Genomic DNA, 19,720 nt, shown 5'->3' with positions numbered 1-19,720 from the left:
TTCCACAGCTTGGGCTCGTCCGGGATTTGAACCCGGGACCTCTCGCACCCGAAGTGAGAATCATACCCCTAGACCAACGAGCCTGATTCCCGAGTCGGCAATTTGAACAATTTCTGATGCGTCTTTCAGAAACAAAGCAGTGCTATTTGGCTGCTCTCTCTCTATGTGAGCCACACAAAGTCATGTTTCTCTCAAGATGTTGTTTTTTTCACTCTTGCAAGGAAGGGATCAGCCGATATCCTAGCTGCCAGTGAGCAGAAAAAAGGCACTGATGAGAACTGCAGGCACTTTCTGGCACTTGTACTTCTCTGCAAGTCCTGGACCCTTGCCCCATAAACTTCCACCCCAGAAGCAAGGGAGGGCCTGCCAATTCTTGCTCCTAAGAAAGAGGCGTTTGATTCTTGGATTCAAACACGCTCACTCAGCGCTCAATTAGGCTCGATCAGGCGAGATTTATATGAGTGGCTCGCAGGACTGAAACACTCACCTGGGAGACCCAGGGTGGCTGAATTCCCAGAATGGTCATTGTTGGGCAAGTCACCTCCTTTCCTCCTGCCTCAATCTAGAATTGGCTGCAAATCACAAGATAGAGCTCAATGTCCGTGTGTACTGCCTACTCCCAGCTACCTCTCTGTCTTCCTTATGTAAATTAAAATTCGCAAGGGGTGACCAATGACAATCTGCTCCTCCCACATAACCAGGAAGCCCTGTTGAACATGTCTGCCTGTGTTGTTGCAGGGACAGTGCCTTCTCCGCCCAAAAGGTGGCAGGAGAGCCTCACAACAAAGATAGGATCAACTGCTTAATGAGAAACCAGCACGGCAGTTAGTGTGATGGAGTGCAAATTTAACGGAAGTTGTGCCTGAGGTGTCCCTTCCAGGAATACATGGAATTGTGATTGAGGGCCCAGCCTGATCGTTGGTGGATTTCTCGTCATATGTTACAGGTCCGTGCAAAGATTGTGGCGTGTGGGGAATGCACTGCAAAAAACAGGAAGATTTAAGGGTGTAAAAGAGACCTGTCAGAAGTGGGATTTGAACCCACGCCTCCATGAGGAGACCAGAAGTCTCAGTTGCACTGAAGATCAAGCTCTCTTGAGTCTGGCGCCTTAGACCACTCGGCCATCCTGACAGCCCTGGCTATGTACAGGTCTGACTCTTCTGTCTGCACTTGCCAATGTTTGCACTTACAGCGTTCACAGCAATGTCACAGGTGTAAAGGCCCCACAATACAACATGGCATGATAAAAAAAAAGCTAGGCACAAGAGCGACCACTGATGGATGCGGATTACTTTGTTTCGTCTTGCAAAAGTAAAGGAAGTTTCCCACGGCTCGCTGGGTTCATGGACCGCCTCTTCTTAAGCTTGCATTGAGATAATAAGGTTTTAGAGGGTGCACATAAAAGCAGCTCATGCACAGTGTTTCTGCCCGGTCTCAAACCAGGGACCTTTCGCATTTTAGGCGAACGTGATGACCACTACACTACAGAAACTAACTTGCTGTGTTTTACTGTTAGAGCAAGGTTCCTCTCAAGGATTCTCTCTACTTCTATTCTGCTGTATCAGCAGCCACTCAGAAAGCGAGGAGCAAGTGTGAAAACTGCAGAGATATCAGCCAACATGCTTGCAATTAGACGTATTAAAAATTTACTTATGCAGGCATCGACAGACAAATATCTGATGCCTAAATGCCAGCAAGAACAGCTTGGGAAAGCATCACCTGGGACACACACAGACTAAGCATGAAGGCAGAAAAAGCATGGATATCCGTTTTTCTTCTGAGGTTCAAAATAATTTGTGCAACAATGCGCCGAGTGTAATGAGAAATAGTCAGGCATTGTGAGTTTTGAGTAGGATTCGTATGTTTACCTCTAAAAAAGGGCTCGTCCGGGATTTGAACCCGGGACCTCTCGCACCCTAAGCGAGAATCATACCCCTAGACCAACGAGCCGAGGCACACAAGAGTCACCTTTCGCACCAGCTCCGGGGGATATTGGCAGCGAGTCGGTGAATGCTTCACCCAAAGCAAGCAACTGCACATGCTGCTCTCTTCTGCAATATGGTTGCTGTCTTTTCCATGGCCGTCATCGAACAAGAAATGAAAATGCCTCCATCCTTCAGACATTTTGTTTGCTCTAGGTGTATGCTCTCGGTGAGGACAATAAAACAATTTCTGCTCTCATGCCTTGCTTTCATCAAGTAGGCCCACCCTTCAGTACAAAAGGACGTGCAAACGAATGGCGCAAACTATCGTCACTTCTCTTTTTGAGCTGTCACTGATGCCCCTGGAGCACAGTACGTCACGCTGGCGAGGGATAGACAGCTTCCATTATCTCAGCTTTCCTATAAGTTGAGAGAGTAAATGCAAACAATAAGCTGCTGTTTCTGCCCGGTCTCGAACCAGGGACCTTTCGCGTGTAAAGCGAACATGATAACCACTACACCACAGAAACAGATACTCTGGCAGCAATCTTCTTGGCATGTAGTGGGCTGGAAAGCACAGACCAAGGGCCAATGTCCATGAAGCTCAACGTTGGACCCTCCTTACCCGATCTCTTTCTTTGGAAGAAAGGAACGAGGACCACTTTTATTCCAAAAGGCGATTTTAAAACCATACCTGAAATCACACTAGAAAAACACTTTGAATTTAATGTTCCTACACTGATGGTCCACCCCAGAAAAGCAGTTGCAAAGAAGTCCGGCACTGAAATTCTATACGCCAAAAGTGGGAAACAGCGTGCAGGGAAAGGAACTTTCTCACCACACACGGCGTCTTATAGCATTGAAAAGAAGAAATGGTCCTATATAATAAGCAGCCTAAAAATAATTCCACAGCTTGGGCTCGTCCGGGATTTGAACCCGGGACCTCTCGCACCCGAAGCGAGAATCATACCCCTAGACCAACGAGCCTGATTCCCGAGTCGGCAATTTGAACAATTTCTGATGCGTCTTTCAGAAACAAAGCAGTGCTATTTGGCTGCTCTCTCTCTATGTGAGCCACACAAAGTCATGTTTCTCTCAAGATGTTGTTTTTTTCACTCTTGCAAGGAAGGGATCAGCCGATATCCTAGCTGCCAGTGAGCAGAAAAAAGGCACTGATGAGAACTGCAGGCACTTTCTGGCACTTGTACTTCTCTGCAAGTCCTGGACCCTTGCCCCATAAACTTCCACCCCAGAAGCAAGGGAGGGCCTGCCAATTCTTGCTCCTAAGAAAGAGGCGTTTGATTCTTGGATTTAAACACGCTCACTCAGCGCTCGATCAGGCGAGATCAGGCGAGATTTATATGAGTGGCTCGCAGGACTGAAACACTCACCTGGGAGACCCAGGGTGGCTGAATTCCCAGAATGGTCATTGTTGGGCAAGTCACCTCCTTTCCTCCTGCCTCAATCTAGAATTGGCTGCAAATCACAAGATAGAGTTCAATGTCCATGTGTACTGCCTACTCCCAGCTACCTCTCTGTCTTCCTTATGTAAATTAAAATTCGCAAGGGGTGACCAATGACAATCTGCTCCTCCCACATAACCAGGAAGCCCTGTTGAACATGTCTGCCTCTGTTGTTGCAGGGACAGTGCCTTCTCCGCCCAAAAGGTGGCAGGAGAGCCTCACAACAAAGATAGGATCAACTGCTTAGTGAGAAACCAGCACGGCAGTTAGTGTGATGGAGTGCAAATTTAACGGAAGTTGTGCCTGAGGTGTCCCTTCCAGGAATACATGGAATTGTGATTGAGGGCCCAGCCTGATCGTTGGTGGATTTCTCGTCATATGTTACAGGTCCGTGCAAAGATTGTGGCGTGTGGGGAATGCACTGCAAAAAACAGGAAGATTTAAGGGTGTAAAAGAGACCTGTCAGAAGTGGGATTTGAACCCACGCCTCCATGAGGAGACCAGAAGTCTCAGTTGCACTGAAGATCAAGCTCTCTTGAGTCTGGCGCCTTAGACCACTCGGCCATCCTGACAGCCCTGGCTATGTACAGGTCTGACTCTTCTGTCTGCACTTGCCAATGTTTGCACTTACAGCGTTCACAGCAATGTCACAGGTGTAAAGGCCCCACAATACAACATGGCATGATAAAAAAAAAGCTAGGCACAAGAGCGACCACTGATGGATGCGGATTACTTTGTTTCGTCTTGCAAAAGTAAAGGAAGTTTCCCACGGCACGCTGGGTTCATGGACCGCCTCTTCTTAAGCTTGCATTGAGATAATAAGGTTTTAGAGGGTGCACATAAAAGCAGCTCATGCACAGTGTTTCTGCCCGGTCTCGAACCGGGGACCTTTCGCGTGTTAGGCGAACGTGATGACCACTACACTACAGAAACTAACTTGCTGTGTTTTACTGTTAGAGCAAGGTTCCTCTCAAGGATTCTCTCTACTTCTATTCTGCTGTATCAGCAGCCACTCAGAAAGCGAGGAGCAAGTGTGAAAACTGCAGAGATATCAGCCAACATGCTTGCAATTAGACGTATTAAAAATTTACTTATGCAGGCATCGACAGACAAATATCTGATGCCTAAATGCCAGCAAGTACAGCTTGGGAAAGCATCACCTTGGACACACACAGACTAAGCATGAAGGCAGAAAAAGCATGGATATCCGTTTTTCTTCTGAGGTTCAAAATAATTTGTGCAACAATGCGCCGAGTGTAATGAGAAATAGTCAGGCATTGTGAGTTTTGAGTAGGATTCGTATGTTTACCTCTAAAAAAGGGCTCGTCCGGGATTTGAACCCGGGACCTCTCGCACCCTAAGCGAGAATCATACCCCTAGACCAACGAGCCGAGGCACACAAGAGTCACCTTTCGCACCAGCTCCGGGGGTTATTGGCAGCGAGTCGGTGAATGCTTCACCCAAAGCAAGCAACTGCACATGCTGCTCTCTTCTGCAATATGGTTGCTGTCTTTTCCATGGCCGTCATCGAACAAGAAATGAAAATGCCTCCATCCTTCAGACATTTTGTTTGCTCTAGGTGTATGCTCTCGGTGAGGACAATAAAACAATTTCTGCTCTCATGCCTTGCTTTCATCAAGTAGGCCCACCCTTCAGTACAAAAGGACGTGCAAACGAATGGCGCAAACTATCGTCACTTCTCTTTTTGAGCTGTCACTGATGCCCCTGGAGCACAGTACGTCACGCTGGCGAGGGATAGACAGCTTCCATTATCTCAGCTTTCCTATAAGTTGAGAGAGTAAATGCAAACAATAAGCTGCTGTTTCTGCCCGGTCTCGAACCAGGGACCTTTCGCATGTAAAGCGAACGTGATAACCACTACACCACAGAAACAGATACTCTGGTAGCAATCTTCTTGGCATGTAGTGGGCTGGAAAGCACAGACCAAGGGCCAATGTCCATGAAGCTCAACGTTGGACCCTCCTTACCCGATCTCTTTCTTTGGAAGAAAGGAACGAGGACCACTTTTATTCCAAAAGGCGATTTTAAAACCATACCTGAAATCACACTAGAAAAACACTTTGAATTTAATGTTCCTACACTGATGGTCCACCCCAGAAAAGCAGTTGCAAAGAAGTCCGGCACTGAAATTCTATACGCCAAAAGTGGGAAACAGCGTGCAGGGAAAGGAACTTTCTCACCACACACGGCGTCTTATAGCATTGAAAAGAAGAAATGGTCCTATATAATAAGCAGCCTAAAAATAATTCCACAGCTTGGGCTCGTCCGGGATTTGAACCCGGGACCTCTCGCACCCGAAGTGAGAATCATACCCCTAGACCAACGAGCCTGATTCCCGAGTCGGCAATTTGAACAATTTCTGATGCGTCTTTCAGAAACAAAGCAGTGCTATTTGGCTGCTCTCTCTCTATGTGAGCCACACAAAGTCATGTTTCTCTCAAGATGTTGTTTTTTTCACTCTTGCAAGGAAGGGATCAGCCGATATCCTAGCTGCCAGTGAGCAGAAAAAAGGCACTGATGAGAACTGCAGGCACTTTCTGGCACTTGTACTTCTCTGCAAGTCCTGGACCCTTGCCCCATAAACTTCCACCCCAGAAGCAAGGGAGGGCCTGCCAATTCTTGCTCCTAAGAAAGAGGCGTTTGATTCTTGGATTCAAACACGCTCACTCAGCGCTCAATTAGGCTCGATCAGGCGAGATTTATATGAGTGGCTCGCAGGACTGAAACACTCACCTGGGAGACCCAGGGTGGCTGAATTCCCAGAATGGTCATTGTTGGGCAAGTCACCTCCTTTCCTCCTGCCTCAATCTAGAATTGGCTGCAAATCACAAGATAGAGCTCAATGTCCGTGTGTACTGCCTACTCCCAGCTACCTCTCTGTCTTCCTTATGTAAATTAAAATTCGCAAGGGGTGACCAATGACAATCTGCTCCTCCCACATAACCAGGAAGCCCTGTTGAACATGTCTGCCTGTGTTGTTGCAGGGACAGTGCCTTCTCCGCCCAAAAGGTGGCAGGAGAGCCTCACAACAAAGATAGGATCAACTGCTTAATGAGAAACCAGCACGGCAGTTAGTGTGATGGAGTGCAAATTTAACGGAAGTTGTGCCTGAGGTGTCCCTTCCAGGAATACATGGAATTGTGATTGAGGGCCCAGCCTGATCGTTGGTGGATTTCTCGTCATATGTTACAGGTCCGTGCAAAGATTGTGGCGTGTGGGGAATGCACTGCAAAAAACAGGAAGATTTAAGGGTGTAAAAGAGACCTGTCAGAAGTGGGATTTGAACCCACGCCTCCATGAGGAGACCAGAAGTCTCAGTTGCACTGAAGATCAAGCTCTCTTGAGTCTGGCGCCTTAGACCACTCGGCCATCCTGACAGCCCTGGCTATGTACAGGTCTGACTCTTCTGTCTGCACTTGCCAATGTTTGCACTTACAGCGTTCACAGCAATGTCACAGGTGTAAAGGCCCCACAATACAACATGGCATGATAAAAAAAAAGCTAGGCACAAGAGCGACCACTGATGGATGCGGATTACTTTGTTTCGTCTTGCAAAAGTAAAGGAAGTTTCCCACGGCTCGCTGGGTTCATGGACCGCCTCTTCTTAAGCTTGCATTGAGATAATAAGGTTTTAGAGGGTGCACATAAAAGCAGCTCATGCACAGTGTTTCTGCCCGGTCTCAAACCAGGGACCTTTCGCATTTTAGGCGAACGTGATGACCACTACACTACAGAAACTAACTTGCTGTGTTTTACTGTTAGAGCAAGGTTCCTCTCAAGGATTCTCTCTACTTCTATTCTGCTGTATCAGCAGCCACTCAGAAAGCGAGGAGCAAGTGTGAAAACTGCAGAGATATCAGCCAACATGCTTGCAATTAGACGTATTAAAAATTTACTTATGCAGGCATCGACAGACAAATATCTGATGCCTAAATGCCAGCAAGAACAGCTTGGGAAAGCATCACCTGGGACACACACAGACTAAGCATGAAGGCAGAAAAAGCATGGATATCCGTTTTTCTTCTGAGGTTCAAAATAATTTGTGCAACAATGCGCCGAGTGTAATGAGAAATAGTCAGGCATTGTGAGTTTTGAGTAGGATTCGTATGTTTACCTCTAAAAAAGGGCTCGTCCGGGATTTGAACCCGGGACCTCTCGCACCCTAAGCGAGAATCATACCCCTAGACCAACGAGCCGAGGCACACAAGAGTCACCTTTCGCACCAGCTCCGGGGGATATTGGCAGCGAGTCGGTGAATGCTTCACCCAAAGCAAGCAACTGCACATGCTGCTCTCTTCTGCAATATGGTTGCTGTCTTTTCCATGGCCGTCATCGAACAAGAAATGAAAATGCCTCCATCCTTCAGACATTTTGTTTGCTCTAGGTGTATGCTCTCGGTGAGGACAATAAAACAATTTCTGCTCTCATGCCTTGCTTTCATCAAGTAGGCCCACCCTTCAGTACAAAAGGACGTGCAAACGAATGGCGCAAACTATCGTCACTTCTCTTTTTGAGCTGTCACTGATGCCCCTGGAGCACAGTACGTCACGCTGGCGAGGGATAGACAGCTTCCATTATCTCAGCTTTCCTATAAGTTGAGAGAGTAAATGCAAACAATAAGCTGCTGTTTCTGCCCGGTCTCGAACCAGGGACCTTTCGCGTGTAAAGCGAACATGATAACCACTACACCACAGAAACAGATACTCTGGCAGCAATCTTCTTGGCATGTAGTGGGCTGGAAAGCACAGACCAAGGGCCAATGTCCATGAAGCTCAACGTTGGACCCTCCTTACCCGATCTCTTTCTTTGGAAGAAAGGAACGAGGACCACTTTTATTCCAAAAGGCGATTTTAAAACCATACCTGAAATCACACTAGAAAAACACTTTGAATTTAATGTTCCTACACTGATGGTCCACCCCAGAAAAGCAGTTGCAAAGAAGTCCGGCACTGAAATTCTATACGCCAAAAGTGGGAAACAGCGTGCAGGGAAAGGAACTTTCTCACCACACACGGCGTCTTATAGCATTGAAAAGAAGAAATGGTCCTATATAATAAGCAGCCTAAAAATAATTCCACAGCTTGGGCTCGTCCGGGATTTGAACCCGGGACCTCTCGCACCCGAAGCGAGAATCATACCCCTAGACCAACGAGCCTGATTCCCGAGTCGGCAATTTGAACAATTTCTGATGCGTCTTTCAGAAACAAAGCAGTGCTATTTGGCTGCTCTCTCTCTATGTGAGCCACACAAAGTCATGTTTCTCTCAAGATGTTGTTTTTTTCACTCTTGCAAGGAAGGGATCAGCCGATATCCTAGCTGCCAGTGAGCAGAAAAAAGGCACTGATGAGAACTGCAGGCACTTTCTGGCACTTGTACTTCTCTGCAAGTCCTGGACCCTTGCCCCATAAACTTCCACCCCAGAAGCAAGGGAGGGCCTGCCAATTCTTGCTCCTAAGAAAGAGGCGTTTGATTCTTGGATTTAAACACGCTCACTCAGCGCTCGATCAGGCGAGATCAGGCGAGGTTTATATGAGTGGCTCGCAGGACTGAAACACTCACCTGGGAGACCCAGGGTGGCTGAATTCCCAGAATGGTCATTGTTGGGCAAGTCACCTCCTTTCCTCCTGCCTCAATCTAGAATTGGCTGCAAATCACAAGATAGAGTTCAATGTCCATGTGTACTGCCTACTCCCAGCTACCTCTCTGTCTTCCTTATGTAAATTAAAATTCGCAAGGGGTGACCAATGACAATCTGCTCCTCCCACATAACCAGGAAGCCCTGTTGAACATGTCTGCCTCTGTTGTTGCAGGGACAGTGCCTTCTCCGCCCAAAAGGTGGCAGGAGAGCCTCACAACAAAGATAGGATCAACTGCTTAGTGAGAAACCAGCACGGCAGTTAGTGTGATGGAGTGCAAATTTAACGGAAGTTGTGCCTGAGGTGTCCCTTCCAGGAATACATGGAATTGTGATTGAGGGCCCAGCCTGATCGTTGGTGGATTTCTCGTCATATGTTACAGGTCCGTGCAAAGATTGTGGCGTGTGGGGAATGCACTGCAAAAAACAGGAAGATTTAAGGGTGTAAAAGAGACCTGTCAGAAGTGGGATTTGAACCCACGCCTCCATGAGGAGACCAGAAGTCTCAGTTGCACTGAAGATCAAGCTCTCTTGAGTCTGGCGCCTTAGACCACTCGGCCATCCTGACAGCCCTGGCTATGTACAGGTCTGACTCTTCTGTCTGCACTTGCCAATGTTTGCACTTACAGCGTTCACAGCAATGTCACAGGTGTAAAGGCCCCACAATACAACATGGCATGATAAAAAAAAAGCTAGGCACAAGAGCGACCACTGATGGATGCGGATTACTTTGTTTCGTCTTGCAAAAGTAAAGGAAGTTTCCCACGGCTCGCTGGGTTCATGGACCGCCTCTTCTTAAGCTTGCATTGAGATAATAAGGTTTTAGAGGGTGCACATAAAAGCAGCTCATGCACAGTGTTTCTGCCCGGTCTCGAACCGGGGACCTTTCGCGTGTTAGGCGAACGTGATGACCACTACACTACAGAAACTAACTTGCTGTGTTTTACTGTTAGAGCAAGGTTCCTCTCAAGGATTCTCTCTACTTCTATTCTGCTGTATCAGCAGCCACTCAGAAAGCGAGGAGCAAGTGTGAAAACTGCAGAGATATCAGCCAACATGCTTGCAATTAGACGTATTAAAAATTTACTTATGCAGGCATCGACAGACAAATATCTGATGCCTAAATGCCAGCAAGTACAGCTTGGGAAAGCATCACCTGGGACACACACAGACTAAGCATGAAGGCAGAAAAAGCATGGATATCCGTTTTTCTTCTGAGGTTCAAAATAATTTGTGCAACAATGCGCCGAGTGTAATGAGAAATAGTCAGGCATTGTGAGTTTTGAGTAGGATTCGTATGTTTACCTCTAAAAAAGGGCTCGTCCGGGATTTGAACCCGGGACCTCTCGCACCCTAAGCGAGAATCATACCCCTAGACCAACGAGCCGAGGCACACAAGAGTCACCTTTCGCACCAGCTCCGGGGGTTATTGGCAGCGAGTCGGTGAATGCTTCACCCAAAGCAAGCAACTGCACATGCTGCTCTCTTCTGCAATATGGTTGCTGTCTTTTCCATGGCCGTCATCGAACAAGAAATGAAAATGCCTCCATCCTTCAGACATTTTGTTTGCTCTAGGTGTATGCTCTCGGTGAGGACAATAAAACAATTTCTGCTCTCATGCCTTGCTTTCATCAAGTAGGCCCACCCTTCAGTACAAAAGGACGTGCAAACGAATGGCGCAAACTATCGTCACTTCTCTTTTTGAGCTGTCACTGATGCCCCTGGAGCACAGTACGTCACGCTGGCGAGGGATAGACAGCTTCCATTATCTCAGCTTTCCTATAAGTTGAGAGAGTAAATGCAAACAATAAGCTGCTGTTTCTGCCCGGTCTCGAACCAGGGACCTTTCGCATGTAAAGCGAACGTGATAACCACTACACCACAGAAACAGATACTCTGGTAGCAATCTTCTTGGCATGTAGTGGGCTGGAAAGCACAGACCAAGGGCCAATGTCCATGAAGCTCAACGTTGGACCCTCCTTACCCGATCTCTTTCTTTGGAAGAAAGGAACGAGGACCACTTTTATTCCAAAAGGCGATTTTAAAACCATACCTGAAATCACACTAGAAAAACACTTTGAATTTAATGTTCCTACACTGATGGTCCACCCCAGAAAAGCAGTTGCAAAGAAGTCCGGCACTGAAATTCTATACGCCAAAAGTGGGAAACAGCGTGCAGGGAAAGGAACTTTCTCACCACACACGGCGTCTTATAGCATTGAAAAGAAGAAATGGTCCTATATAATAAGCAGCCTAAAAATAATTCCACAGCTTGGGCTCGTCCGGGATTTGAACCCGGGACCTCTCGCACCCGAAGTGAGAATCATACCCCTAGACCAACGAGCCTGATTCCCGAGTCGGCAATTTGAACAATTTCTGATGCGTCTTTCAGAAACAAAGCAGTGCTATTTGGCTGCTCTCTCTCTATGTGAGCCACACAAAGTCATGTTTCTCTCAAGATGTTGTTTTTTTCACTCTTGCAAGGAAGGGATCAGCCGATATCCTAGCTGCCAGTGAGCAGAAAAAAGGCACTGATGAGAACTGCAGGCACTTTCTGGCACTTGTACTTCTCTGCAAGTCCTGGACCCTTGCCCCATAAACTTCCACCCCAGAAGCAAGGGAGGGCCTGCCAATTCTTGCTCCTAAGAAAGAGGCGTTTGATTCTTGGATTCAAACACGCTCACTCAGCGCTCAATCAGGCTCGATCAGGCGAGATTTATATGAGTGGCTCGCAGGACTGAAACACTCACCTGGGAGACCCAGGGTGGCTGAATTCCCAGAATGGTCATTGTTGGGCAAGTCACCTCCTTTCCTCCTGCCTCAATCTAGAATTGGCTGCAAATCACAAGATAGAGCTCAATGTCCGTGTGTACTGCCTACTCCCAGCTACCTCTCTGTCTTCCTTATGTAAATTAAAATTCGCAAGGGGTGACCAATGACAATCTGCTCCTCCCACATAACCAGGAAGCCCTGTTGAACATGTCTGCCTGTGTTGTTGCAGGGACAGTGCCTTCTCCGCCCAAAAGGTGGCAGGAGAGCCTCACAACAAAGATAGGATCAACTGCTTAATGAGAAACCAGCACGGCAGTTAGTGTGATGGAGTGCAAATTTAACGGAAGTTGTGCCTGAGGTGTCCCTTCCAGGAATACATGGAATTGTGATTGAGGGCCCAGCCTGATCGTTGGTGGATTTCTCGTCATATGTTACAGGTCCGTGCAAAGATTGTGGCGTGTGGGGAATGCACTGCAAAAAACAGGAAGATTTAAGGGTGTAAAAGAGACCTGTCAGAAGTGGGATTTGAACCCACGCCTCCATGAGGAGACCAGAAGTCTCAGTTGCACTGAAGATCAAGCTCTCTTGAGACTGGCGCCTTAGACCACTCGGCCATCCTGACAGCCCTGGCTATGTACAGGTCTGACTCTTCTGTCTGCACTTGCCAATGTTTGCACTTACAGCGTTCACAGCAATGTCACAGGTGTAAAGGCCCCACAATACAACATGGCATGATAAAAAAAAAGCTAGGCACAAGAGCGACCACTGATGGATGCGGATTACTTTGTTTCATCTTGCAAAAGTAAAGGAAGTTTCCCACGGCTCGCTGGGTTCATGGACCGCCTCTTCTTAAGCTTGCATTGAGATAATAAGGTTTTAGAGGGTGCACATAAAAGCAGCTCATGCACAGTGTTTCTGCCCGGTCTCAAACCAGGGACCTTTCGCATGTTAGGCGAACGTGATGACCACTACACTACAGAAACTAACTTGCTGTGTTTTACTGTTAGAGCAAGGTTCCTCTCAAGGATTCTCTCTACTTCTATTCTGCTGTATCAGCAGCCACTCAGAAAGCGAGGAGCAAGTGTGAAAACTGCAGAGATATCAGCCAACATGCTTGCAATTAGACGTATTAAAAATTTACTTATGCAGGCATCGACAGACAAATATCTGATGCCTAAATGCCAGCAAGAACAGCTTGGGAAAGCATCACCTGGGACACACACAGACTAAGCATGAAGGCAGAAAAAGCATGGATATCCGTTTTTCTTCTGAGGTTCAAAATAATTTGTGCAACAATGCGCCGAGTGTAATGAGAAATAGTCAGGCATTGTGAGTTTTGAGTAGGATTCGTATGTTTACCTCTAAAAAAGGGCTCGTCCGGGATTTGAACCCGGGACCTCTCGCACCCTAAGCGAGAATCATACCCCTAGACCAACGAGCCGAGGCACACAAGAGTCACCTTTCGCACCAGCTCCGGGGGATATTGGCAGCGAGTCGGTGAATGCTTCACCCAAAGCAAGCAACTGCACATGCTGCTCTCTTCTGCAATATGGTTGCTGTCTTTTCCATGGCCGTCATCGAACAAGAAATGAAAATGCCTCCATCCTTCAGACATTTTGTTTGCTCTAGGTGTATGCTCTCGGTGAGGACAATAAAACAATTTCTGCTCTCATGCCTTGCTTTCATCAAGTAGGCCCACCCTTCAGTACAAAAGGACGTGCAAACGAATGGCGCAAACTATCGTCACTTCTCTTTTTGAGCTGTCACTGATGCCCCTGGAGCACAGTACGTCACGCTGGCGAGGGATAGACAGCTTCCATTATCTCAGCTTTCCTATAAGTTGAGAGAGTAAATGCAAACAATAAGCTGCTGTTTCTGCCCGGTCTCGAACCAGGGACCTTTCGCGTGTAAAGCGAACATGATAACCACTACACCACAGAAACAGATACTCTGGCAGCAATCTTCTTGGCATGTAGTTGGCTGGAAAGCACAGACCAAGGGCCAATGTCCATGAAGCTCAACGTTGGACCCTCCTTACCCGATCTCTTTCTTTGGAAGAAAGGAACGAGGACCACTTTTATTCCAAAAGGCGATTTTAAAACCATACCTGAAATCACACTAGAAAAACACTTTGAATTTAATGTTCCTACACTGATGGTCCACCCCAGAAAAGCAGTTGCAAAGAAGTCCGGCACTGAAATTCTATACGCCAAAAGTGGGAAACAGCGTGCAGGGAAAGGAACTTTCTCACCACACACGGCGTCTTATAGCATTGAAAAGAAGAAATGGTCCTATATAATAAGCAGCCTAAAAATAATTCCACAGCTTGGGCTCGTCCGGGATTTGAACCCGGGACCTCTCGCACCCGAAGCGAGAATCATACCCCTAGACCAACGAGCCTGATTCCCGAGTCGCCAATTTGAACAATTTCTGATGCGTCTTTCAGAAACAAAGCAGTGCTATTTGGCTGCTCTCTCTCTATGTGAGCCACACAAAGTCATGTTTCTCTCAAGATGTTGTTTTTTTCACTCTTGCAAGGAAGGGATCAGCCGATATCCTAGCTGCCAGTGAGCAGAAAAAAGGCACTGATGAGAACTGCAGGCACTTTCTGGCACTTGTACTTCTCTGCAAGTCCTGGACCCTTGCCCCATAAACTTCCACCCCAGAAGCAAGGGAGGGCCTGCCAATTCTTGCTCCTAAGAAAGAGGCGTTTGATTCTTGGATTTAAACACGCTCACTCAGCGCTCGATCAGGCGAGATCAGGCGAGATTTATATGAGTGGCTCGCAGGACTGAAACACTCACCTGGGAGACCCAGGGTGGCTGAATTCCCAGAATGGTCATTGTTGGGCAAGTCACCTCCTTTCCTCCTGCCTCAATCTAGAATTGGCTGCAAATCACAAGATAGAGTTCAATGTCCATGTGTACTGCCTACTCCCAGCTACCTCTCTGTCTTCCTTATGTAAATTAAAATTCGCAAGGGGTGACCAATGACAATCTGCTCCTCCCACATAACCAGGAAGCCCTGTTGAACATGTCTGCCTCTGTTGTTGCAGGGACAGTGCCTTCTCCGCCCAAAAGGTGGCAGGAGAGCCTCACAACAAAGATAGGATCAACTGCTTAGTGAGAAACCAGCACGGCAGTTAGTGTGATGGAGTGCAAATTTAACGGAAGTTGTGCCTGAGGTGTCCCTTCCAGGAATACATGGAATTGTGATTGAGGGCCCAGCCTGATCGTTGGTGGATTTCTCGTCATATGTTACAGGTCCGTGCAAAGATTGTGGCGTGTGGGGAATGCACTGCAAAAAACAGGAAGATTTAAGGGTGTAAAAGAGACCTGTCAGAAGTGGGATTTGAACCCACGCCTCCATGAGGAGACCAGAAGTCTCAGTTGCACTGAAGATCAAGCTCTCTTGAGTCTGGCGCCTTAGACCACTCGGCCATCCTGACAGCCCTGGCTATGTACAGGTCTGACTCTTCTGTCTGCACTTGCCAATGTTTGCACTTAACAGCGTTCACAGCAATGTCACAGGTGTAAAGGCCCCACAATACAACATGGCATGATAAAAAAAAAGCTAGGCACAAGAGCGACCACTGATGGATGCGGATTACTTTGTTTCGTCTTGCAAAAGTAAAGGAAGTTTCCCACGGCTCGCTGGGTTCATGGACCGCCTCTTCTTAAGCTTGCATTGAGATAATAAGGTTTTAGAGGGTGCACATAAAAGCAGCTCATGCACAGTGTTTCTGCCCGGTCTCGAACCGGGGACCTTTCGCGTGTTAGGCGAACGTGATGACCACTACACTACAGAAACTAACTTGCTGTGTTTTACTGTTAGAGCAAGGTTCCTCTCAAGGATTCTCTCTACTTCTATTCTGCTGTATCAGCAGCCACTCAGAAAGCGAGGAGCAAGTGTGAAAACTGCAGAGATATCAGCCAACATGCTTGCAATTAGACGTATTAAAAATTTACTTATGCAGGCATCGACAGACAAATATCTGATGCCTAAATGCCAGCAAGTACAGCTTGGGAAAGCATCACCTGGGACACACACAGACTAAGCATGAAGGCAGAAAAAGCATGGATATCCGTTTTTCTTCTGAGGTTCAAAATAATTTGTGCAACAATGCGCCGAGTGTAATGAGAAATAGTCAGGCATTGTGAGTTTTGAGTAGGATTCGTATGTTTACCTCTAAAAAAGGGCTCGTCCGGGATTTGAACCCGGGACCTCTCGCACCCTAAGCGAGAATCATACCCCTAGACCAACGAGCCGAGGCACACAAGAGTCACCTTTCGCACCAGCTCCGGGGGTTATTGGCAGCGAGTCGGTGAATGCTTCACCCAAAGCAAGCAACTGCACATGCTGCTCTCTTCTGCAATATGGTTGCTGTCTTTTCCATGGCCGTCATCGAACAAGAAATGAAAATGACTCCATCCTTCAGACATTTTGTTTGCTCTAGGTGTATGCTCTCGGTGAGGACAATAAAACAATTTCTGCTCTCATGCCTTGCTTTCATCAAGTAGGCCCACCCTTCAGTACAAAAGGACGTGCAAACGAATGGCGCAAACTATCGTCACTTTTCTTTTTGAGCTGTCACTGATGCCCCTGGAGCACAGTACGTCACGCTGGCGAGGGATAGACAGCTTCCATTATCTCAGCTTTCCTATAAGTTGAGAGAGTAAATGCAAACAATAAGCTGCTGTTTCTGCCCGGTCTCGAACCAGGGACATTTCGCGTGTAAAGCGAACGTGATAACCACTACACCACAGAAACAGATACTCTGGTAGCAATCTTCTTGGCATGTAGTGGGCTGGAAAGCACAGACCAAGGGCCAATGTCCATGAAGCTCAAAGTTGGACACTCCTTACCCGATCTCTTTCTTTGGAAGAAAGGAACGAGGACCACTTTTATTCCAAAAGGCGATTTTAAAACCATACCTGAAATCACACTAGAAAAACACTTTGAATTTAATGTTCCTACACTGATGGTCCACCCCAGAAAAGCAGTTGCAAAGAAGTCCGGCACTGAAATTCTATACGCCAAAAGTGGGAAACAGCGTGCAGGGAAAGGAACTTTCTCACCACACACGGCGTCTTATAGCATTGAAAAGAAGAAATGGTCCTATATAATAAGCAGCCTAAAAATAATTCCACAGCTTGGGCTCGTCCGGGATTTGAACCCGGGACCTCTCGCACCCGAAGTGAGAATCATACCCCTAGACCAACGAGCCTGATTCCCGAGTCGCCAATTTGAACAATTTCTGATGCGTCTTTCAGAAACAAAGCAGTGCTATTTGGCTGCTCTCTCTATATGTGAGCCACACAAAGTCATGTTTCTCTCAAGATGTTGTTTTTTTCACTCTTGCAAGGAAGGGATCAGCCGATATCCTAGCTGCCAGTGAGCAGAAAAAAGGCACTGATGAGAACTGCAGGCACTTTCTGGCACTTGTACTTCTCTGCAAGTCCTGGACCCTTGCCCCATAAACTTCCACCCCAGAAGCAAGGGAGGGCCTGCCAATTCTTGCTCCTAAGAAAGAGGCGTTTGATTCTTGGATTCAAACACGCTCACTCAGCGCTCGATCAGGCGAGATCAGGCGAGATTTATATGAGTGGCTCGCAGGACTGAAACACTCACCTGGGAGACCCAGGGTGGCTGAATTCCCAGAATGGTCATTGTTGGGCAAGTCACCTTCTTTCCTCCTGCCTCAATCTAGAATTGGATGCAAATCACAAGATAGAGCTCAATGTCCGTGTGTACTGCCTACTCCCAGCTACCTCTCTGTCTTCCTTATGTAAATTAAAATTCGCAAGGGGTGACCAATGACAATCTGCTCCTCCCACATAACCAGGAAGCCCTGTTGAACATGTCTGCCTGTGTTGTTGCAGGGACAGTGCCTTCTCCGCCCAAAAGGTGGCAGGAGAGCCTCACAACAAAGATAGGATCAACTGCTTAATGAGAAACCAGCACGGCAGTTAGTGTGATGGAGTGCAAATTTAACGGAAGTTGTGCCTGAGGTGTCCCTTCCAGGAATACATGGAATTGTGATTGAGGGCCCAGCCTGATCGTTGGTGGATTTCTCGTCATATGTTACAGGTCCGTGCAAAGATTGTGGCGTGTGGGGAATGCACTGCAAAAAACAGGAAGATTTAAGGGTGTAAAAGAGACCTGTCAGAAGTGGGATTTGAACCCACGCCTCCATGAGGAGACCAGAAGTCTCAGTTGCACTGAAGATCAAGCTCTCTGGAGTCTGGCGCCTTAGACCACTCGGCCATCCTTGGCTATGTACAGGTCTGACTCTTCTGTCTGCACTTGCCAATGTTTGCACTTACAGCGTTCACAGCAATGTCACAGGTGTAAAGGCCCCACAATACAACATGGCATGATAAAAAAAAAGCTAGGCACAAGAGCGACCACTGATGGATGCGGATTACTTTGTTTCGTCTTGCAAAAGTAAAGGAAGTTTCCCACGGCTCGCTGGGTTCATGGACCGCCTCTTCTTAAGCTTGCATTGAGATAATAAGGTTTTAGAGGGTGCACATAAAAGCAGCTCATGCACAGTGTTTCTGCCAGGTCTCAAACCAGGGACCTTTCGCATTTTAGGCGAACGTGATGACCACTACACTACAGAAACTAACTTGCTGTGTTTTACTGTTAGAGCAAGGTTCCTCTCAAGGATTCTCTCTACTTCTATTCTGCTGTATCAGCAGCCACTCAGAAAGCGAGGAGCAAGTGTGAAAACTGCAGAGATATCAGCCAACATGCTTGCAATTAGACGTATTAAAAATTTACTTATGCAGGCATCGACAGACAAATATCTGATGCCTAAATGCCAGCAAGAACAGCTTGGGAAAGCATCACCTGGGACACACACAGACTAAGCATGAAGGCAGAAAAAGCATGGATATCCGTTTTTCTTCTGAGGTTCAAAATAATTTGTGCAACAATGCGCCGAGTGTAATGAGAAATAGTCAGGCATTGTGAGTTTTGAGTAGGATTCGTATGTTTACCTCTAAAAAAGGGCTCGTCCGGGATTTGAACCCGGGACCTCTCGCACCCTAAGCGAGAATCATACCCCTAGACCAACGAGCCGAGGCACACAAGAGTCACCTTTCGCACCAGCTCCGGGGGATATTGGCAGCGAGTCGGTGAATGCTTCACCCAAAGCAAGCAACTGCACATGCTGCTCTCTTCTGCAATATGGTTGCTGTCTTTTCCATGGCCGTCATCGAACAAGAAATGAAAATGCCTCCATCCTTCAGACATTTTGTTTGCTCTAGGTGTATGCTCTCGGTGAGGACAATAAAACAATTTCTGCTCTCATGCCTTGCTTTCATCAAGTAGGCCCACCCTTCAGTACAAAAGGACGTGCAAACGAATGGCGCAAACTATCGTCACTTCTCTTTTTGAGCTGTCACTGATGCCCCTGGAGCACAGTACGTCACGCTGGCGAGGGATAGACAGCTTCCATTATCTCAGCTTTCCTATAAGTTGAGAGAGTAAATGCAAACAATAAGCTGCTGTTTCTGCCCGGTCTCGAACCAGGGACCTTTCGCGTGTAAAGCGAACATGATAACCACTACACCACAGAAACAGATACTCTGGCAGCAATCTTCTTGGCATGTAGTGGGCTGGAAAGCACAGACCAAGGGCCAATGTCCATGAAGCTCAACGTTGGACCCTCCTTACCCGATCTCTTTCTTTGGAAGAAAGGAACGAGGACCACTTTTATTCCAAAAGGCGATTTTAAAACCATACCTGAAATCACACTAGAAAAACACTTTGAATTTAATGTTCCTACACTGATGGTCCACCCCAGAAAAGCAGTTGCAAAGAAGTCCGGCACTGAAATTCTATACGCCAAAAGTGGGAAACAGCGTGCAGGGAAAGGAACTTTCTCACCACACACGGCG

At 47.2% G+C, this 19,720-nt stretch overlaps 34 non-coding genes across 34 annotated transcripts; all 34 read right to left on the bottom strand.

Moving 5' to 3' along the window:
- Positions 1 to 11: 11 nt before the first annotated feature.
- Positions 12 to 83, bottom strand: TRNAP-CGG (transfer RNA proline (anticodon CGG)). Its single transcript has one exon. It is a non-coding gene; the product is annotated as a tRNA-Pro (tRNA).
- A 936-nt stretch (positions 84 to 1,019) lies between these two features.
- TRNAL-CAA (transfer RNA leucine (anticodon CAA)) lies at positions 1,020 to 1,131 on the bottom strand. Its single transcript has 2 exons — positions 1,094 to 1,131; positions 1,020 to 1,065 (listed from the first exon to the last, which is right to left on the bottom strand). It is a non-coding gene; the product is annotated as a tRNA-Leu (tRNA).
- A 288-nt stretch (positions 1,132 to 1,419) lies between these two features.
- TRNAF-AAA (transfer RNA phenylalanine (anticodon AAA)) lies at positions 1,420 to 1,492 on the bottom strand. Its single transcript has one exon. It is a non-coding gene; the product is annotated as a tRNA-Phe (tRNA).
- Positions 1,493 to 1,878: 386 nt separating this feature from the next.
- TRNAP-AGG (transfer RNA proline (anticodon AGG)) lies at positions 1,879 to 1,950 on the bottom strand. Its single transcript has one exon. It is a non-coding gene; the product is annotated as a tRNA-Pro (tRNA).
- A 429-nt stretch (positions 1,951 to 2,379) lies between these two features.
- TRNAV-UAC (transfer RNA valine (anticodon UAC)) lies at positions 2,380 to 2,452 on the bottom strand. The gene has a single exon. It is a non-coding gene; the product is annotated as a tRNA-Val (tRNA).
- Positions 2,453 to 2,837: 385 nt separating this feature from the next.
- Positions 2,838 to 2,909, bottom strand: TRNAP-CGG (transfer RNA proline (anticodon CGG)). Its single transcript has one exon. It is a non-coding gene; the product is annotated as a tRNA-Pro (tRNA).
- A 936-nt stretch (positions 2,910 to 3,845) lies between these two features.
- TRNAL-CAA (transfer RNA leucine (anticodon CAA)) lies at positions 3,846 to 3,957 on the bottom strand. The gene is made up of 2 exons: positions 3,920 to 3,957; positions 3,846 to 3,891 (listed from the first exon to the last, which is right to left on the bottom strand). It is a non-coding gene; the product is annotated as a tRNA-Leu (tRNA).
- Positions 3,958 to 4,245: 288 nt separating this feature from the next.
- On the bottom strand, positions 4,246 to 4,318 carry TRNAV-AAC (transfer RNA valine (anticodon AAC)). Its single transcript has one exon. It is a non-coding gene; the product is annotated as a tRNA-Val (tRNA).
- Positions 4,319 to 4,704: 386 nt separating this feature from the next.
- Positions 4,705 to 4,776, bottom strand: TRNAP-AGG (transfer RNA proline (anticodon AGG)). Its single transcript has one exon. It is a non-coding gene; the product is annotated as a tRNA-Pro (tRNA).
- Positions 4,777 to 5,205: 429 nt separating this feature from the next.
- On the bottom strand, positions 5,206 to 5,278 carry TRNAV-UAC (transfer RNA valine (anticodon UAC)). Its single transcript has one exon. It is a non-coding gene; the product is annotated as a tRNA-Val (tRNA).
- Positions 5,279 to 5,663: 385 nt separating this feature from the next.
- Positions 5,664 to 5,735, bottom strand: TRNAP-CGG (transfer RNA proline (anticodon CGG)). The gene has a single exon. It is a non-coding gene; the product is annotated as a tRNA-Pro (tRNA).
- A 936-nt stretch (positions 5,736 to 6,671) lies between these two features.
- TRNAL-CAA (transfer RNA leucine (anticodon CAA)) lies at positions 6,672 to 6,783 on the bottom strand. Its single transcript has 2 exons — positions 6,746 to 6,783; positions 6,672 to 6,717 (listed from the first exon to the last, which is right to left on the bottom strand). It is a non-coding gene; the product is annotated as a tRNA-Leu (tRNA).
- Positions 6,784 to 7,071: 288 nt separating this feature from the next.
- On the bottom strand, positions 7,072 to 7,144 carry TRNAF-AAA (transfer RNA phenylalanine (anticodon AAA)). Its single transcript has one exon. It is a non-coding gene; the product is annotated as a tRNA-Phe (tRNA).
- A 386-nt stretch (positions 7,145 to 7,530) lies between these two features.
- On the bottom strand, positions 7,531 to 7,602 carry TRNAP-AGG (transfer RNA proline (anticodon AGG)). The gene has a single exon. It is a non-coding gene; the product is annotated as a tRNA-Pro (tRNA).
- Positions 7,603 to 8,031: 429 nt separating this feature from the next.
- TRNAV-UAC (transfer RNA valine (anticodon UAC)) lies at positions 8,032 to 8,104 on the bottom strand. Its single transcript has one exon. It is a non-coding gene; the product is annotated as a tRNA-Val (tRNA).
- A 385-nt stretch (positions 8,105 to 8,489) lies between these two features.
- On the bottom strand, positions 8,490 to 8,561 carry TRNAP-CGG (transfer RNA proline (anticodon CGG)). Its single transcript has one exon. It is a non-coding gene; the product is annotated as a tRNA-Pro (tRNA).
- Positions 8,562 to 9,497: 936 nt separating this feature from the next.
- On the bottom strand, positions 9,498 to 9,609 carry TRNAL-CAA (transfer RNA leucine (anticodon CAA)). The gene is made up of 2 exons: positions 9,572 to 9,609; positions 9,498 to 9,543 (listed from the first exon to the last, which is right to left on the bottom strand). It is a non-coding gene; the product is annotated as a tRNA-Leu (tRNA).
- Positions 9,610 to 9,897: 288 nt separating this feature from the next.
- On the bottom strand, positions 9,898 to 9,970 carry TRNAV-AAC (transfer RNA valine (anticodon AAC)). Its single transcript has one exon. It is a non-coding gene; the product is annotated as a tRNA-Val (tRNA).
- A 386-nt stretch (positions 9,971 to 10,356) lies between these two features.
- TRNAP-AGG (transfer RNA proline (anticodon AGG)) lies at positions 10,357 to 10,428 on the bottom strand. Its single transcript has one exon. It is a non-coding gene; the product is annotated as a tRNA-Pro (tRNA).
- Positions 10,429 to 10,857: 429 nt separating this feature from the next.
- TRNAV-UAC (transfer RNA valine (anticodon UAC)) lies at positions 10,858 to 10,930 on the bottom strand. The gene has a single exon. It is a non-coding gene; the product is annotated as a tRNA-Val (tRNA).
- A 385-nt stretch (positions 10,931 to 11,315) lies between these two features.
- Positions 11,316 to 11,387, bottom strand: TRNAP-CGG (transfer RNA proline (anticodon CGG)). The gene has a single exon. It is a non-coding gene; the product is annotated as a tRNA-Pro (tRNA).
- Positions 11,388 to 12,723: 1,336 nt separating this feature from the next.
- Positions 12,724 to 12,796, bottom strand: TRNAV-AAC (transfer RNA valine (anticodon AAC)). Its single transcript has one exon. It is a non-coding gene; the product is annotated as a tRNA-Val (tRNA).
- Positions 12,797 to 13,182: 386 nt separating this feature from the next.
- TRNAP-AGG (transfer RNA proline (anticodon AGG)) lies at positions 13,183 to 13,254 on the bottom strand. The gene has a single exon. It is a non-coding gene; the product is annotated as a tRNA-Pro (tRNA).
- A 429-nt stretch (positions 13,255 to 13,683) lies between these two features.
- TRNAV-UAC (transfer RNA valine (anticodon UAC)) lies at positions 13,684 to 13,756 on the bottom strand. The gene has a single exon. It is a non-coding gene; the product is annotated as a tRNA-Val (tRNA).
- A 385-nt stretch (positions 13,757 to 14,141) lies between these two features.
- Positions 14,142 to 14,213, bottom strand: TRNAP-CGG (transfer RNA proline (anticodon CGG)). The gene has a single exon. It is a non-coding gene; the product is annotated as a tRNA-Pro (tRNA).
- Positions 14,214 to 15,149: 936 nt separating this feature from the next.
- TRNAL-CAA (transfer RNA leucine (anticodon CAA)) lies at positions 15,150 to 15,261 on the bottom strand. Its single transcript has 2 exons — positions 15,224 to 15,261; positions 15,150 to 15,195 (listed from the first exon to the last, which is right to left on the bottom strand). It is a non-coding gene; the product is annotated as a tRNA-Leu (tRNA).
- Positions 15,262 to 15,550: 289 nt separating this feature from the next.
- On the bottom strand, positions 15,551 to 15,623 carry TRNAV-AAC (transfer RNA valine (anticodon AAC)). Its single transcript has one exon. It is a non-coding gene; the product is annotated as a tRNA-Val (tRNA).
- A 386-nt stretch (positions 15,624 to 16,009) lies between these two features.
- TRNAP-AGG (transfer RNA proline (anticodon AGG)) lies at positions 16,010 to 16,081 on the bottom strand. Its single transcript has one exon. It is a non-coding gene; the product is annotated as a tRNA-Pro (tRNA).
- A 429-nt stretch (positions 16,082 to 16,510) lies between these two features.
- Positions 16,511 to 16,583, bottom strand: TRNAV-UAC (transfer RNA valine (anticodon UAC)). Its single transcript has one exon. It is a non-coding gene; the product is annotated as a tRNA-Val (tRNA).
- Positions 16,584 to 16,968: 385 nt separating this feature from the next.
- Positions 16,969 to 17,040, bottom strand: TRNAP-CGG (transfer RNA proline (anticodon CGG)). The gene has a single exon. It is a non-coding gene; the product is annotated as a tRNA-Pro (tRNA).
- Positions 17,041 to 17,976: 936 nt separating this feature from the next.
- TRNAW-CCA (transfer RNA tryptophan (anticodon CCA)) lies at positions 17,977 to 18,089 on the bottom strand. The gene is made up of 2 exons: positions 18,051 to 18,089; positions 17,977 to 18,022 (listed from the first exon to the last, which is right to left on the bottom strand). It is a non-coding gene; the product is annotated as a tRNA-Trp (tRNA).
- Positions 18,090 to 18,368: 279 nt separating this feature from the next.
- Positions 18,369 to 18,441, bottom strand: TRNAF-AAA (transfer RNA phenylalanine (anticodon AAA)). Its single transcript has one exon. It is a non-coding gene; the product is annotated as a tRNA-Phe (tRNA).
- A 386-nt stretch (positions 18,442 to 18,827) lies between these two features.
- On the bottom strand, positions 18,828 to 18,899 carry TRNAP-AGG (transfer RNA proline (anticodon AGG)). The gene has a single exon. It is a non-coding gene; the product is annotated as a tRNA-Pro (tRNA).
- Positions 18,900 to 19,328: 429 nt separating this feature from the next.
- Positions 19,329 to 19,401, bottom strand: TRNAV-UAC (transfer RNA valine (anticodon UAC)). The gene has a single exon. It is a non-coding gene; the product is annotated as a tRNA-Val (tRNA).
- Positions 19,402 to 19,720: the final 319 nt, after the last annotated feature.

The sequence above is a fragment of the Triturus cristatus genome, chromosome 10 (genome assembly GCF_964204655.1).
Source record: "Triturus cristatus chromosome 10, aTriCri1.1, whole genome shotgun sequence".
NCBI classification, from domain to species: Eukaryota; Metazoa; Chordata; class Amphibia; order Caudata; family Salamandridae; genus Triturus; species Triturus cristatus.
The sequence above is the reverse complement of the archived record's forward strand: the minus strand, read 5'-3'. Positions and strand labels throughout refer to the sequence as shown.